Below are 18,646 nucleotides of genomic sequence, written 5' to 3'. Positions count from 1 at the left end.
CTGTGTTCAAAGAATATAATTTGCATGGGCACTATGAAACTCAACATAAAGATAAATATGATTGGTTGGAGAAGTGAAAAAAGATAAAATATTAAAACTTAAAAATATATTGACAACTCAGCAAAATACTTTTGTGAAGCAGAAGCAGCTAAATATTTCATCACTGCAAGCAAGTTTTCAAGTTGCCAAGCTAATAGCACGCACTGGCAGACCATTCGTGGAGGGAGAATTTGTTAAAGAATGCCTTCTTTCTGTTGCCAAAGAGATATGTCCAGAGAAGGCCGATTTATTTAGTACAGAGAGTCTTTCAGGACTTACAGTTACACAAAGGATTGAAGAAATGGGAGACAATCTGCATCACCATTTGCAAAACTCCATAAAATAATTTCATATTTTTCCTTGGCACTTAATGAAAGCAATGATGTTCGTGATTCTGGACAACTTCTAATTATTATTTGTGGGACGAATTATTATTTTGAAGTCATAGAAGAGCTTGCTGCACTGCAAAGCATCAAAGGAACAACTACAGGAGAGAATATCTATGAAAAGGTTTGCCAAACTATAAATGGTTTGGAGCCAGACTGGGCTAAACTAGCCAGCATGACAACTGATGGTGCTCCTTGTATGGTGGGGTCTAAGAAAGAAGTAATTGCTCACATTAACCAAGAGATGGACAAACATAACCATTTTCATCCAATAGCCATACACTGCCTCATCCACCAACAACCGGCTGTGTAGTAAATCACTGAAGTGGGACTCTGTTATGAAAACTGTGGTATCTTGTGTTAACTTCATTAGAGCTAATGCACTAAATCATAGACAATTTCAAGAATTTCTGTCTGAGCTAAATGTTGAGTATGAAGATGTTCTATATCACACAGAAGTCCATTGGCTGAGTCAAGGGAGACTTTTGAAATGTTTCTATGACTTACTTCCACAGATTACAACTTTTCTGCTTTCAAAAAACAAAGAAGTACCAGAGCTCAATGATGCACAATGGAAATGGCACCTTGCCTTTCTGACAGATGTAACAGAGCTACTCAACAATTTCAATATGCAACTTCAAGGAAAGGGGAAGCTCATCTGTGATATGCAATCACATGTCAAAGCATTTGAAGTAAAATTAGGCCTCCTCATCAAACAAGTGAAGAAGGAAAAGTTCTGCCATCTCCCCACAACTCAAAATCTGTTAGCGGAAAAACCGCTGATTGCATTCCCAAACAAAACATGTGTGGATTCACTGGAAAATTTGCAAAAGGAGTTCCAATTTAGATTTAAAGAGCTTCATCTCCATGAACGGGACATACAGCTTTTCCATAACCCATTTTCTATTGACATTGAAAATGTGGATACAATTTACCAAATGGAACTGGCTGAACTGCAGAATTGTGACTCTCTGAAAGGCACATTCAAGTCAAGCAGCCTTCATAATTTCTATGCATCTCTCCCCTCTGAGACATATCCTCCTCTCAGGAACCATGCACTCAAAATGGCAACCATCTTTGGCAGCACTTATGTCTGTGAACAGACTTTTCTAGAATGAAACATTTGAAATCTCCAACCAGATCAAGACTAACGGATACACACTTGCATCACTTGTTACGACTAGCAGTGACAAATATGGAACTAGACATTGACCATCTCATTAGCCAAAAGCAGGCCCATAGTTCCCATTGAAATACTGATAAGTTTGTTGATTTAACTTTACTTCATTTTAAATATTGTATTTGTTCCCATTTTGTTTCTTCACTTCAAAATAAGATATATGCAGTGTGCATAGGAATTTGTTCATAGTTTTTGTTTTCACTATAGTCTGGCCCTCCAACAGTCTGAGGGACAGTGAACTGGCCCCCTATTTAAAAAGTTTGAGGACCCCTGCATATTGTCTTCCCCATTAGAGCATAAGCTCCTTTAGAGCAGCGACTGTTTTATGTCTTTCTTGTAAGCACTTGATCCACTCCCTTTCATCCAGAAACAGTTTAATTCTTGTTAACTTTATTTACCAACTCAGTGCTGTTTCTTTAAACAATAGGAAACTAAGGAGCAGTAAGATTAAGAAATGTGTTCAACATCTCCTAGAGAATAAATAGAACTAGAATTTAATTCCAGCTCTTTTGACTCCAAATCCAGCATATCTCATAAGATGCTGTTTCAAAGACGCTACAGTACAGACACCTACAACCACACCCTCTCCCCCTTCTGGACAGAATACCTTCTTTTCTATCCTTGGAGAGAATTGGCATTGCTACCACCACACTGTATTATTAAAAATATTAACAGAGGGAACTGGCAATATTCTAAACTCAGGGAATAAAGATAAAGTGATGAGTCAGTTAAGGGAATTGAAATAGAGAAACAAGGAAGGGGAGAAAAAGTGATTTTTTTTTTTTTAGGATGTAATCAAGCTCATTTCATCCAAAGCCAATATCCCAGTGGGGTACTTGAAGCAGCTATTAACACTAGGGAGAATCCTTTGGGGAAAAGATGATAGTTGAAACATATGCTAGTAAAAATGAAAGACAAGAAGGCTGGTTTGCTGGGCTGTCTTGCTTTAATCAGTCAAAAGAAATTTTGATTTGTAGAGGCAGTGTGGAAGAGTGGAAAGATCATTGGAGAATTGGATTCTTATCTAGGTACCCCAACTGTGGAACCTAGTGGAGACCTGACTAAACAACAGGGGTCAGTATGCATGCTAAATAACACAATAGGCAAAGCATGAACTGTTTAGATGGCAAGTTTGACTTTATAAAAGCGAAGCAGGAATTTATATATTGGTACTTGGTTGAAGAAAAAAGAATTGGGAAGATTTGGCTGCCCTGGAGAAAGCTTATGAGGAAGCAATCAGACTCTATAAAGGGTGAACATGAAAGTAAGGATACCTCATAATTGTCAGAAATGATGCATGCTGGAGGAGATAGGGAAGATAGATACATGAATGGTTGATGGAATAGTGAATTGGTCCAATCATTAGGAAGGACAATTTAGAACTATGATCAAAGGGCTATAAATGGTGTATACTATTTGATCTAGCAATATTACTATTAGGTCTGTACTCCAAAGAAATTAAAAACAAAAGGAAAAGGGCTCATATCTACAAAAATATTTATAGCCCCTCTTTTTGTGGTGGCAAAGAATTGAAAATTGAGGGGTTGTTCATCAGTTAGGGAATGTCTAAACAAGTTGTGAAATATGATTGTGATGGAATATTATTGTGCTATAAGAAATGATAAGGTGGATGATTTGTAACTAAGTGTGTATAGAAATCTGTATTACACTACAGGAGAGTAGGAAGAGGTGGACATAAAGAGAGTGGGGGTGATAGAAGGAAAGGCAGATTGGAGGAGGGAACAGTCAGAAGCAAAGCACTTTTGACAAGGGAAAGTGTGAAACAAAAGAGAGAATAGAATAAGGGGAAAAGGGGGAGGGGATAGAGCTAGCAAGAGTATTTGTGTGATTTGAATTGAAGCAAGTTTCTCTGACAAAAACCTTATTTGTCAAGCAGAGAACTGAATCAAATTTATAAAAATAAGAGCCATTCTCCAATGAATAGTTTTTAGATGAAGTAATCATAGCCAAGAATACCCTACTCTAACTCATTGTTGATTGAGAAATGAAAATTAAAACAATTCTGAAGTACTACCACATTTCTATTAGATTACCTGATAGAATAGAAAAGGAGAGTGACAAATGGTGGAGGGGATGTGGAAAAAATAATACATTAATACATTGTGGGTGAAGTTGTGAACTTACTCAACTATTTTATAGAACAATTTGGAACTATAGTCAAAGGGCTATAGAACTATGAATATCCTTTGGTCTAGCAATACCACTACTAAGTCTGTATCCTAAAAAAGATAAACAAAAAAGTCAAAGAACTTATAGACACAAAAATATTTATAACAGTTCCTTTCTTGGGTCAAAGAATTGGAAATTGAGAGGCTGCCCATCAATTGGAGAATGCCGGAATAAATTTTGGTCTTTGTTTATGTTGGAATACTATTGTACTATAAAAAATGATGAGCAGGAAGTTCTCAAAGAAGACTTTCATGAGCTGATGCAAAGTGAAATGTATTGTGCACATCACAGCCATATCGTAAAAGGATCAGCAATTCTGACAATAAAATGATCCAAGATAACTCTGAGGACTTATGATGAAAAATGTTATTCATACAGATTGAAGTATACCTTTAAAATTTTCTTGATTTTCCTTGAGGGTTGGGTTTTTTGTGGTTTTTTTGTTTTGGGGTTTTTGGGGTTTTTTTTTTTTTTTGGTATATGTTTTCTTTCACAACATGACTTTTATGGAAATGTTTTGCATGACTACACATGCATAACCTGTATTAAAAATGCTTGCATTTTCTCTGACAGGGTGGGAAGATAGGAAGCAAGAGAATCTAGGACTCAAAGTTTTTAAAAAAAAATGTTTAAAATTGTTTTTACATGCAAGTAGAAAAAACTAAAATACTAAATAAAAAATACTAAAAAAAATTTAAATAAAAAATTAAAGAGAAAAAATGTTTAAAGTAGATAAATAAATAATCTTTTAAAAAGATGAAAGTAGGGAATTCTAGAAGGAATCCAATACCTAAGCTTATCTGACCAATCCATTTTTTTTATATCTGTCTACTCCTAGTATTCAAAATAAAAATCTTTTCTCACTTGCAATTAAAAAAAAACAAACCTATAGCTAGCTTTTAAATTTTCTGTATAACTTCTAGGTTGGTCAAGAAAATGAATCTCTTTGAGCCTCAATTTTCTCACCTGAAACATGGGAATAAATATATTTGTATTACCTATTGTATTACCTATATAACCAAAATGCTTTGTAAACTATAAAGTGCTGTAGAAAAGTGAGATTTTGTGACAACTTCTTGGTTATCTACTCCCTTGCATAGTCTTGCACAATCATGATAATTTGCAGGCATTTTTAAAAATCCAAACAGACCTTCTCTCCTATCTCTCCACTTCCCAGATTATATTCAGATTGGTTTAAAAACTTGTGCCCTACTCAAGACCAGGAGTAGAATCAAGAAGCAAGAAAGAGCTATTAAAAGTTTAATGAGAAAACTAAATATTTGTATTTCCCATGTGTATACAAAGTATACTTGATTCCATCTTTCATCTTTTTCAGTAGATTACACCCTTCCCCACTTAACATTCTTTTGTTGTTGATGTTGTTCAATATTGTTGTCTGACTCTTCATAACCCCATTTGGGGTTTTCTTAGCAAAGATACTGGAGTGGTTTGCCATTTCCTTCCAACTTATTTTACAGAGGTAGAAACTGAAGCAAGCAGGATTAAATAATTTGAACACATATCTATTGTGTCTGAATGAGATGAGTCTTCATCAAGCTAGCCCATCTATCTACTGCATCACCTATCTGCTCCTGATGGTCTTTGTCCCTGTCTAATCTTCAATCTCTCTCTTTCCATTGGAATCTTTCCCAGCTACCTACAAACAAGCCTAGGTTTCCTCATCCTTAAAATTCCCTCACTGATGCTTGTCATCTCTATTAACCATTATCCTATAAACTCTCCCCTATTTTCTCAGCCAAATTCCTTGAGAAAGTCACTTACCATAGAGCCAGTCATATCTGTTAGTCACGTCCTGTTAACTAATAAGATAGTTAAACTCCCTGCTAAACTTCTAAACTCTTTCTCAGTCAAACTATCAAAATGTCCTTGGTGGCTTCAGTCCCTTCAGCATTTTTTCCCCCTTAAATTTCCATAGTTTATCTTCCTATCTCATCACTCAACGGAGATTGGTCTTTCTCTTAATTGCCAAATGTAATGATCTTTTCTCCCTAATGGTCTCCGTTCCTCTGCAGGCTGTTCTGCTGATTCATATCCACAGGAGTTTCTCCCCCATGCCTGAGAAACATCTTTGCCCTCATTCCACTCTCATACTACTTCTCATGATTGAAAGTACCTTTAGCCTGCAGCCATTTTTTCCACATTGGCTGGTTCCTCCCAGAATCTTCATTTTTAAGGAAAAGATCACTATGTCTTCATTCTTTACTGGGCTGCACTGCAGATTATCTCCGTGGGACTTTCTCTAACATGCCCCAAAATCAAGATCTTCCATACCCTCCCATATCCCCCTCCACCTCTTTTCAGCTCTTTTTATTTGCTTGTTGTTCAGGCATTTCAGACTCTTTGTGACCCACTTTTGAGTTTTCTTGGCAAAAATTCTAGAATGCTTTGCCATTTCTGTCTCCAGTTCATTTTACATATGAGAAAATTGAGTTATGTTGAGTTAAGTGACTTGCTCAGGATCACACAGCTGATAAGTGTCTGAGGACAGATTTGAACTCAGGAAGATGAGTCTTCCTGACTGCAGGCCCAGACCTCTCTATTATGGCATCACCTAGCGGCCTCCTTTTATATGTTATCTTTCCTCATGAGAATATATACTCCTGATCATATGATTAGATGTGTTCAGAACTAGAATCAAAAACTGATAGCTAGGGGCAGCTAAGTGGTGCAGTGGATACAGCACCACCCCTGAAGGATCTGAGTTCAAATCTGTCCTGGTTGTGTGACCCTGGGCAAGTCACTTAACCCCAATTGCCTCAGCAAAAAAATAAAAAAATTTTTTTTCTACTTGAAAGTGATCTCTAGAAGAGTACCCGAGAAATCTGCCTTTTACTATTAAAATTTTTTATCATTTTTAATGTTAAGCATTTTTTTCATTAAAGCAAAAATTTCATATTCATCAAAATTATACATGACAGAAATCCAAAAGAGATAGTTAACATACTGTTTGATAGAACTGGGATCTAAAAGCTCTAAGAGTCTAAAACAATTAAGCAGTCTAATAAGATAAAATTTAATAGTGATAAATGTAAAATTCTATATTTGGGTTCAAAAAATTAATGACAAAATACTTAAATCTTGCTGTTTATAGAAACATATAAATATATGTTTGGGTTAGAAAGCACAAGATTTGGGGTGATGTCTTTAGAAAATTATTCATATGAAAAACCCAAAAGTTTTAATAGATTGTAAACTAAATGTGAGTCGCATGTCAGAGTAACATGACAACCAAAAAGTTTAAGCAAACTTAAATTGCATTGAGACTCATGATGTTCACATATCCTCATCAGACCTCATCTGGAATAGTATATCTACTTTGGGTATCAAAAATTAGAATAGACTGATAACTGAAAAAGAAGAGGGAAAATAGGATGGTGAAAGAATTTAAATTCATGTTATATATGGATCAATCAAAGGAATCAGAATGTTCACCATTAAGAAGAGAGACTATCCTTGTTCTGATTGGCCTCCAATGGTCAAAATAAGAGCAATGTTTGGAAATTTTAGAAAGAACAATTCAAACTCAATGTAAGGAAAAACTTCCTTAATAAACCTTGTTTGATTGGACAGGGGAATGGAAATTGGGAAATATAGAGTTTATACCTAGCCTCAATTACTTTACTATGTGACCGTCAACAAGTCACTTAACCCTGTTTCCTTCAGTCTGTTCATTTGTAAAATAGAAAAGGAAATGGCAAACTACTCAGTATCTTTGCCTAGAAAACCCCCCAAATCAGACATGATTGAACAAAAACAATAACTACAATAATAAATGCTAGTTGACTGACTCCAAATGCCTCCTTTGACACTGTGATCATGGGCAAATCATTTAACTGATCTGTGCCTCAGTCTCCTCATCTATCAAATGAGAAACTTGATCATTTCTGCAGTCCTTTTAATCTCTAAATCTATAATTCTATGACTGAACCCAATACTTCAATGGATGTGATATGACTAAAACAGAACATGATGTGGGTGGGGTGCCATGTACACCAGCAGAGGGAGTCCCAATATCAGTGACCTCACATCTCCCATTAAAAAATTGAAATTATGAACAGGAGAGCAATAGGAAAAAGCTAGGGTCTGAGGTGAGATTAGGTCAGAGATAAACTGAGGCAAAAAGGGGAGTGCTTGAGTTAGAGACAATGATTAGAATGGGTTTCACAGCAATATAGGCCTTGTACATGAAAGATTAAGCCAATAAAAATTCCAGATAATGAGCTACAACCAAAGGTGATAGTCTTTTTCCCACAAGTCTTTTCGGCCAAGCCTGTCACTCATTGATGACACCTTTGTCAACAGCAGTACTTAACCCTCCTGAGACAAAGCTCACATGAAGCAAGGCAAGGAGACAGAGGACAGGAAATGCACTCGGAGATGAGCAATCTCTAGCCCATAGAGAGCTTTGATTTTTATTAGGTAGGAGACAAAAAGGTTATAGATGAATCAAGGGCATATTAATTGTTTAGGAAACAAAGGTGCTTTTGCTTTGCTGAATGGCTAAATCAGATATATAATTTAGGTATGCTCTACTGTTTAGGACAGTGTCTTTATGACATATGGTAAGTCCTTAATAAATGTCACTGTCTAGAGAATATTGGTTGCGGGTTCAAAGGACCTGCCTCCAATATTTACCATCTATTTTGGAAAATTACTTAATATCTTTAGTCTCATTTTTCTCTTTTGTAGACTGAGAGGATTAAACCAGATGACTTTCTAAAGTCCCTCTCAATCCTAATTCTATGTATGACTGGATGACACTGAGCACTTTGAGTTCCACTATCTTTTTTTTGTCTTTCTTTGAATACCCAGCCTGACCCATAGTAATTACTTAATAAATGATTCAAAACTGACTAATTGAACATTCCTTTCTCTTAATACATATTTTTAGGTCATTACCATTAAAGACAGATGCATCATCCCATCTCTCCTTCAATATCATAAAAGCTGTGCAGTTAAAGAGTCATAAACTAATACATAATAAACATACCTAGTTAACCAAGCCGTTGTTGCTAAACTGAATCAGGTTACAGATTAAACTACATTTAGAGGGTTCACAAACTGTTTGAGGAGGAAGGCTCAAGATGTCTTCAAAGAGTTAGGGACAGTTGAAAGTCTTCTTTGACTTCTTGTCTAAGAAAGACTTTAAATAAATTTTCACATCCCATAAAACAGGTTTTGGTCAAGGAAGGCTAAAAAAAACAAAACAAAACAAAAAACAAACAAAAAAAAACAAAAACAGGCTTTCAGTTAACCAAAGTTTCAGTTGGGGTCCTGAGTCCCAAATAATAAAAATTAATAAAAGGAAATTAAGAATTAAAAATTCCCATTACAAATCTCACAACAATCTTCTGAAGGAAGTGTTATTATTATCCTCATTTTACAGATGAGGAAAATAAGACTTAGAGATGATGAGGATCACCTAACTGGCAAGCATCTGGATTAAAATTAGAATTTGTGTTTTTCTGATTCACCAAGTCTAACCCTTTATCTAGGAGATAGCTTTTTTTCCCAGTGATGCTCTTTATACAGACCTCTTACACAGACTTTTTTCAAGGTGCATGAATAATAATAATTTCAATGCCTGTTGTGCTTAAAATTCACTAACTCCTTCCCCTAAAACATTGGCATGAGATAAATAGTGCATGTATTTGAATTCTCTGTTTACCATTTAAGAAACTGGGTCTCAAAAAAGTTATGCTCAGCTGGGTTACAAACTTAGTTCCAGGCCAGCCCTCTCCTTCCAAGGCAATATATTTCCTCACAATCCAATTACACCAATCACAATGTTACATTATGGTAATAAAAGGAAGAATATAATGAACACTAAAGAAAAATTCAGGCATAGTACTCTTAGAAAATTTGATGAAAGAAATAGCCTTTGTTCTATGAGCAAGAACTCAGGAAAGTTTTCTTAGAGGGGAAGGCTTTATTCGATCCAATTCTTCAAACTGAAGATTGGAGGTCAAGGTGCCACAAATCCTGAGACCTTAAGAGGCTTTGGAGAAAATCCACTTCACTGCAACCTAATAATAGTGCTGGTAGATATCAAAGATTACTCCTTTTCTGGATTTTTTGTCCTGTTTTTAGAAATAATGAAGTATGACTTCTTTTGCAATTTTTCACCCTACTCATGCCGCTAGCTGGCACCTATTTTGGTTTGCATCTTTATTGATTCTGAGCCTCTGAGGATATTGTTTTTAAGTTACCCACTGTCTATGTGAAAGCTACTTTCCTGCTGTGCTCTAACACCTGAGATGTCTGTTATCAGGCTTCAGCTGCACAGTCAGTGGTTTCAGGCAGCACAGCTCAGTGCATCCAAGGAGCAGGTGATAAATGAACAAGCTTGCTCAGTGACAGCAGGCTTCTTTGAACATTTGGGAAATTTACACAGTTCTCCCACAATAATAGCTAGCATTGATAAAGTGCTTTTAGATTTGCAAAGTGCTAACTAGATCAGATGAATTAATCAATAGATACATCTGATTTCACACTCAGAAACCTTGGGAGGTAAGTGATATTATTACTTTACAGATGGAGAAACTGAGGCTGAGAAATGAGAAGTAACTTGCTCAGGGTCACAAGTGAGGAGAGACTTAAACTCAAGTCTTCCTAAATTCCAGGTCTAAACCTAACCTTCAGCCCCAGCCAGCTGCCCTCCTCAGTCTTCTAACTTTGACCTGAGATTACCTTGTACCTTGTTAGAGGGACATCACCTTTCAATGAAAAGATCACTGAGACTGGGAGTTGGCTACCTTGATTCTAATCCTGCTTCTGACACTCACAGACTGTGCGACCAAAAGAAGTCACTTAATTAGCTCTACTAGCCTCATGGAACATCAGTTGGAAGGGCCCTGTAATGCCTAGATATCTAGTTCAAACTCAACAAGAATTTCTTGTATACATTGTTTGCAATAGTGCTTATTCTGTCTTGGCCCTATACCTACTACATAGCACAGTAAATATAAGTTTGGACTTAGAATCTGGAAGACCTGAGTTCAAATTCTACTGTAGACACCTAATAATGGTGTGACCCTGGCTAAGTCATTTTACCACTGTCTGCCTCCATTTCCTTAATAATTACCTATCTCTCATGATTGTGAGAATAAAATAAGATATTTGTAAAGGTTTTGCAGGCTTTAAGGTTTCATTTGAATATTATCATTATTAATGCCTTCTGAAGCAATCCATCCTTCTTTGGATAAATCTAATTGTTAGGAAAGTTTTCTATTTTGTTTTATTTTTGATATCAGCTTAAAATTTCCCCTTCCCAACCTTTTCCTGTTATTCTTAGTTTTGCCTTTCAGGGCCAAGAAGAAAAAAAAAAAAATCAAAGTCTTCTTCCAAGTGACAGCCCTATAAATAATTGAAGACAGCTACTATATCTTCTCTAAATCTCTTTCCTAGACTAAAAACCTTCAGTTCCTTCAATCAGTAGCAATATATGATCCTTAACCATTTTGGCCATCTTCTTCCAAATACTTGAGGTTTTCAATGTCCTTTCTAATTTGAGTTGTCCAGAACTGAGCTCAATACTGCAAATATTGTCTGACCAGGTTAAAGTTCAGTGGAGTAGTCATCTCCCTAGTCCTGGTTATTATGTCAGTAAATGCAACCTCAGTTTGAATTAGCTTTCTTGGACTTTTTATGACAATGAACTTGTAGTCCACTAAAACTCTCAGATCTTTTCTAGACAAATGTCTATCTAGCTGCCTCAGTAGTCTTATCTCCTCCTCTTCTTCTTTTTTGGGGGGCAAGACAATTGAGGTTAAGTGACTTGTTCAGGGTCACACAACTACTAAGTGTCTGAGGCTGTATTTGAACTCTAGGTCCTCCTAACTCCACAGGGGTTGCTGTATCCATTGTACCAACTAGCTGCCTCTCAGTATTATCTATAAAATGGGGGGGGGGGAATAGAAATGCATCCTTATTAAGGGTAAATTGCTTAGAAACCTTTAAAACACTATAGAAATAGAAGGTATCATTAGGAAGAAATAAGAAAATTCTGCCATGGGGAAACAAAGGAAGAAATGACCAGAAGATAGAAGCAAATCATTTAACTTCTCTATATCTCATCTGTAAAATGAACATAATTATAATAATACTTTTACAATTTATTTTGTGGCTGAAGAAAAAATACAAGTTGGACTACATAGATTCTGAGGTTTCTTTATACTCCAAAAAAAGTAATGCAGGAGAGTTAAGATGATTAAGTTTTAGGGGATTTAGGGTATGGGGGAGAAGGAACATTAGTTTTTTATGTTGTTTTTGTTTTTGAAAAAGAGTTGTTTTTTAAGCTTTGGGCTTTCAAAAAAGAAAAATAAAACCTAGGTCAGGAAGCCATAGAGATAAATTTAAACAGAAATCTTGCCCATTATCAACTTCAGTTTTTTTTTCAGCTCACCTCATAGGCCTGGTATTATCATTTCAAACTTGAAGCATATTACTGAAGTGGCTCTTCTCCAACAATTCTAAGAAGGCATATAAATGAACACTTTCTTCCTGTCAGAAAGATAGCTCCCAGATCATCTTAATATTATTCTCTTGGCATTTGTAATCACACTAATAGCCAACACATGTAGTATTCAAAAGTTTGTGAAATACTTTACTTACTGTTACTTGATCCTCATAACACTGCCAGGCAAGTGCTGCTGTGGGTATGATCTGCATTTTTATAGATGAGAAAACTGAGGTTAAAAAAAGGATAAATGGTGTAGGGATTGGGGAAAGTGGGGAGGGAGGGAGAAAAATACTTGACACAAGTTTTTTTGGGGGGAGTAAATTTTGAAGACTATCTTTGTATGTATTTTGAAAAATACAAACCTATTATTTATTAGAAAAAAAGGATAAATGATTTGGCCAATGCCATACAGCTTAGTAAAAGTATATATCAAGATTTATTTGCTTTTAATATGTTTTATCTCTTTTGTTTTTACAGCATTTTATTTTGCCAATGTATTCTTCCAAGAAAGAGGGATTCCTTCTAATAAAGAATGAAAAAGGAATTAGTCAGTCAATAGGCATTGTGCTAAGTGTTAAGAATACAAAGAAAGACAAAAGATACTACTTTCAAAAAACTTAATCTAATGGAGAAATAACATGCAACAGTTATGTACAAACAATATACAGAATAAATTGGAAATAATAAATAGAGGAAAGGCATTAAATTAGAAGTGTGTGGAAATAACTGAGTGAAGACACTCTCATGAGAATATAGCCTTAAACTATATCTTAATTGTGACTTGAGGCTTTATAGAGCTCCAATTTCCTACCACCTCTTAATTAGCATTTAAGTACTTCTTTTAAAGGTGATGATGGCTTTGAATTCTCTAATTAGAGGATATTAGCTTATATAGCATTTGTCTAGGGAAATTTAAATTAAGAATATTATATTGACTTTATTCTTTTGTTTCTGGGATGGATTTTTAGGTTTAGGGTATAATCCTGAACTCCCCCAAACAATGGGAAAAAAAAAAAAAACTCAAGATAGGAATACAGAGGCTTCTGTTCTATTTAATCTGGTGTTTTGCAGTTTATGCTTTTCACTTCTTTACTGACAAACATCTTGTCAGATGGGAGATGCCCTTTCTCAAAAGATGTTAATAAATCTCTTTTTGCTTTTTCTTACTCTGAGAGTCTCTGTTTTTGTGGATGATAATGTCCCACATAGTTTTGGGCTTGTTCTGAGATATTTCCTGTTCATGAGGGGGTCTCTTCTGTACCAAATCCTTAGGCAGGCACTCTAGAGTACTCTGGTGGTCCTTGTGATGAAATATAGCTTCTAAGGGGAGAAAGCAATAATTTTAAAGTCCCCTGACCTTAGAGTGATTCTGTTCTAATGATCTATCAATAATTCTAAATTTTCTAGCTTTGGAACCTGTGATCCTGAGGTTCCCCCTCCCCCTTGGAGTACTTATTATTCTGGCAATCTGTCTGTCAATGATTACAAAAGTCCTCTGGTCTAGGAATATAATAATATTTCTTCCCTTAGATTTTAGGGAAAATATATTAGTGATCCTGAGGCCCTATGACCTAAGAATGCTATTGTGTTGTCAATGATTCTAAAGTTTTCTGGCTTTAGGATAGTCTTAGTTCTGCTGGTCAGTGATAACCAAATTCCTTAGAGTCCTCCTCAGTTCCACCTCTAGGCCATATCAGTGATATGAAGAACTGGATAAAGATGTCTCCTTGCTTCCAGTTCTTTGTCAAATTCTTTTGGAACATAGCTGCCTTCAATTACAATAAACTTTTCCCCTTGACTTGGATATGGGTTGAAACTTGCAAATTCTTTTGAGACACCTCACAACACTGGTCTGTGATTCCCAACCTTTTGGTGTCTCTTCCTAACCTCAACACTTGGAATTGGCCTAGGAACTCCCATTCTAATTGGTTAAACTCTTGAAGAGAGACACTCAAAGAAAGCAAAAACAGAAGTAAGCTAGCAAAGATAGAGGATTAATTTGGCTCAAGAGATAAACCAGATGAGAAAAGTTTAAAATCAATCAGGAAAGTTGTGCAGCACAGCCCAGATAAAGGCAAGAACTGGTGAAGTGGGGCAGAAACTCTTCCAAGTAACTGGTGAGCCATCTGATTAATGGCAAGAACTAGTGAGGGGAGAGAGACTAATTCTCCTCTGCCAAACAACTGGTGAGCCATCTGGATAATTGGAGAAAATCCTAGGTGGTTCAAGTCCAGAAGGGTTCTCCTATTTTCCTTTGGTAAGATTGGGTGAATCTTCCATTAAAAAAGGATAAGAATCTGTGAACCTTAGGAAAGGAAAGTAGCTAGCTATACATCTACCTGGTGTCCTAGGAAGATAGCTCTTTAAGAATAATTAGGATGAAGTACCAAATTATATAGGCATTAAATACTGTTGTTTAGTTTGGGCAAGTGCCCAGCTCATTTGGAGAAATAGTCCATCTCCAAAAGATTGTGTGTAAATTCAAACGAGTCTTCTGTACCACCTGGCTGGCTCCTAAAGCTTGGATCCCAAAAGGGAGCTTGAAAGCAGTTTGTGTTTGTGTGTGAGTGTGAGCCTGTTTGTGTCTTCTCTGTTTCTCTTAGTCAAGCTAATTACAAAGGAAAAGATCTGGCTATTTGAGATTTTAAAATGCTTGTTTTGTACATAATTGGACTTCTGCAAATAGCTTTTAGCTAGAGAGAAGAAGGACTAGTTCTGAGATAAAGTTTTCAACTGCTCCATCAAAAAGAAAAAAAACAAAAACAAAAACCTGACATTTCTATGGACCTAGAACTGGTTAATTTGGGTCTGCAGAAATAGTTAAAAGTTACAAAATTATTTAAAAAAAAACATTTTAGCAGATTCTGGAGTTTTTTGAGACTAAGTTTTAAGTTGCTTGGCACTATCAGCTAAGTTGAGTTGGTCTATTGTATTTTTAAGTAGGCCTAATTTATATGATTAAAAGCCTTCTAAAGACTAGAATTTGAGGCTTATGGGGGGAGGGAGGGGAGAGAGAGAGAGAGAAAAACTGCAGAAGGAAAAAATACTCCCTTTCTGGGATTTTCCAAACTTCTCAAGTTTGTGGAATCTATCTTGGCTAATGTGGTGTCCCTGATTAACCTGAATTCTTCTGGGGTTTGTATTGGTGCCCCCATCCTGGTATTTCTGGCATAGGGGGTGGAGTAGTCACTGGGCCTGCAGCTGGACACCTGCGTCCAAATTTCTCTGATCTTCTCACCCCAGAGTCTTAAAGTCTACCAATTTTTTAAAGCACTGTGGATGGACTTGAAAGGGCAGTTTTCTGCCACCTTAAATTTTGGGGTTGTGTTTAAATTGGAATTCTAATTTTGAAATTGTGTGAGATAATTATTGTTCACTAGTATATGTTAAAATTGTGAACTTGTTTATTTTGGTATAAGATTTTTTAAAATGTGTGCATTGGTATTGAAATATTGTTATTTGATTTGATTTTAAGTTTAAAATTTTGGTTCTCTAGTAACTAACTTCAATATGTCACATGCTTTTATCTCCTAATTAGATGAAATATATTTAAGTTACTATGTTGCTTGCTAAAATGTATACTGGGCAATTTGTAAAATTTTTGATCTATGTTTTAACATTTTGTCAGCCTAGCTGGATATATGGTAAAAATTTGGTGAAATTTAGCATAAAGCTATTTAGAATATCAATCTTAAAGATGTATCTTGCTTTCTCCTTTCAACAAAGAAGTAAATGCAAGAAATTTTGGCATATGGAATGTGTGTAATTGAAAAACAAATTGTATCTAAAGGGTGTGTAATATATGTAGAGATAGATGGGAAGGTGTTGAAGAGGTGTCTTTCTGGAGGGGGGAAGCCTGGCTCCAAAATATTTAGGTTAGGTTTTGGTGAAATGACACTGGTGGGAAAACAGATGTAGGGGATGAGTGGAAGCTTTTCCCTGAACTCTGCTGCTTTAAGAAGAGTTAGTGGAATAAATGTTTGCCACTAAAGCTTCTCATATAGGATTATCACTTTTTGAAAAGTATAAAATGCTTTACCCAGCAGGAGAAGGAGAGGTCCCATCCTTTCAGACAAAATTTAAGTTTTTAAGTAATTATATATGGTCCTGTCCTCGTCCCTTTATAACCCTTAGGAAACAAGAATTACTGGTCCAAACACCACCTTTGGAGTTTGCAGTTTGTAGGAGAATGGGAGTTTACTAAGGCCTGGAAGAAACAGAGTGGAAGGACCTTATCAGACTTTACAGATGAATGAGACTAGAGTTTGAAGGCGGAGAACACTAGGCTTAAAGAATCTGTGGAGGAACCTCAAGAATGAACTTTTAAGGACAATTTATAACGTCTAAAATTGACTTTGCAATTAGGAATGTTTTGGTGGAAGGTGGGAATGTTTGTGCTTAGAAGAATTTTAACAATATTGGTGTTGTACCTGTTACTTATATTTTATAGGGACTCCTCGATTGGAGGGAGTTGAATTAACATGGAAATTATTATTAATTCTGATATATTTTATATTCTATGTGAGTTATAATTGGTTGTATTGAGTTATTTTTAAATTGTTACCATTGTTTAAGGAGATTCTGAGAACAATGGTTTATGTCTTTGTTCCTTTGAACATGGTTAATAATATGTTTTGATGTAGATTGGCTATTGAACATCTTCAAGTAAAATGCTTTGTGTAATGTTGAATTTAAAACCCATCTACTTGGTTATAAAGATAAGCTATGAACTTTCTTCGATGAATCTCTTACTGTTATCAATGTAAGGCTGGTATAGTCAATACTTATTTAAGATATGTGATCCTTGAGAGCTAAATTCAACTGAAGCTTTGATTAATGAGACTTGCTATTTGAGATGAAATCTCTTGGAACTATAACTGATATTATTTGGAGTTTTGAATTCAGATATGATTGTCTAATGGATCATCAAGCCAGTAATCCACTATCTGAAAGGAATATGCCACAAGAATACTCAAAGAAATATGATGCTGAATTGTTAGAGGTGGAAGTTAGTTATTTGGGCAAGAGTTGGGAGGACAACTTTGGCCTCCACTTAAGGTGGGATCCTTCTGAGTCAGTTTCCCAGTGTTATAAGAACCTCCTGATTATTCCTGAGTCTGGCTATAAGGTGAAATGGTTAGACTGAACTAAGGATGTTATACTGTCATGTATGTACTCTCGGGCTGAAGTCTGAAGAATCAATTTTTATTATAATTTTTATTACTATATTTATATATTATGTTATTATATTATAATCCCTGCTTTTTCTTCTTGTAGAAAACTTTTATAATCAGAACAACCATTCAGTAAATGTAAGATTTTGCAATTTCCTATCTGAAACTATGTGGTCATTATATCCTAAATAAGCAAGTAAATGAATATTTGTCCTAGTCATCTATCTGTTACTAGATGCATATATCTGCCTTTTTCTTTTAGTATTTTTATTAGCTGATAAACGTTTTTATTTGTGAAAAGTTACCTACTCCAATTAATGGGGACACAAATGGTTGGGATAATAGTGGCCCCATCTATTGGGGATACAGTTGGGACTACAGAAACCCAATTTGTATGCTGAATAAATTCATTAGATTCCAGATCCTGGTTGAAATAATTACTAACCAGATGATAAAGGCACTGGATTTGTTATATATTTGAGAGAGCATATAATTAGCAAGAAAAAGGGGCTTTTATAAGTTTCTTGGTGGAACTCACAATTTCCCAGTAAAAAGGGAATATTCCATGAGATTTGGACATGCCCTTAGCTGGCAGGCTAAATCTTGAAAGGGACTTAGCACCTTAAAAGAATTAGTTAACTGTAAGAAGTGAGGTCTGAAAGCATAGTGGAGCTGGGACAGATACTATGTGATATGGAAGAATACCACAAGGCAGGATCTGTGGTGGGCTAACCCAGAGGAGAATGGCAGCTCTGGGATGGCCCATAAATACTTTTTATAGGGAACATTTAATCTCAGAGACATGACTGGGATTTCCACAGAAGAAAGACTGAGCAACCTAGAAAGGGAAGTCCAGTTAAATAAGGATGGATTCTGGTAGAGAAAAAGGGCAAGCCAGTGTCCAGAGGGATTAAAGACTGAGAACAAGATGGTTGAAAAAAATGTATCAAGAATGGTGTGAGAAGTCTTCAAAAGTTAATAAATAAAAGCAAAGGGATTGTATAGAAATAACTGAGTGAAGACAGTCTAATGGGAATATAGCCTTAAATTATATTTTAATTAGGACTTGAGACTTTATAATAACATATAGAACTATGACTAAAAGTTGCAGATGTTTGTCCCCTCCTATTTCCCACCACCTCTTAATTAGCATTTAAGTACTTCTTTTAGAGGTGATGATGGCTTTGAATTCTCT

This window comes from Sarcophilus harrisii, chromosome 2 (genome assembly GCF_902635505.1).
Source record: "Sarcophilus harrisii chromosome 2, mSarHar1.11, whole genome shotgun sequence".
Taxonomy (NCBI): Eukaryota; Metazoa; Chordata; class Mammalia; order Dasyuromorphia; family Dasyuridae; genus Sarcophilus; species Sarcophilus harrisii.
Note: the sequence above shows the minus strand (reverse complement) of the source record.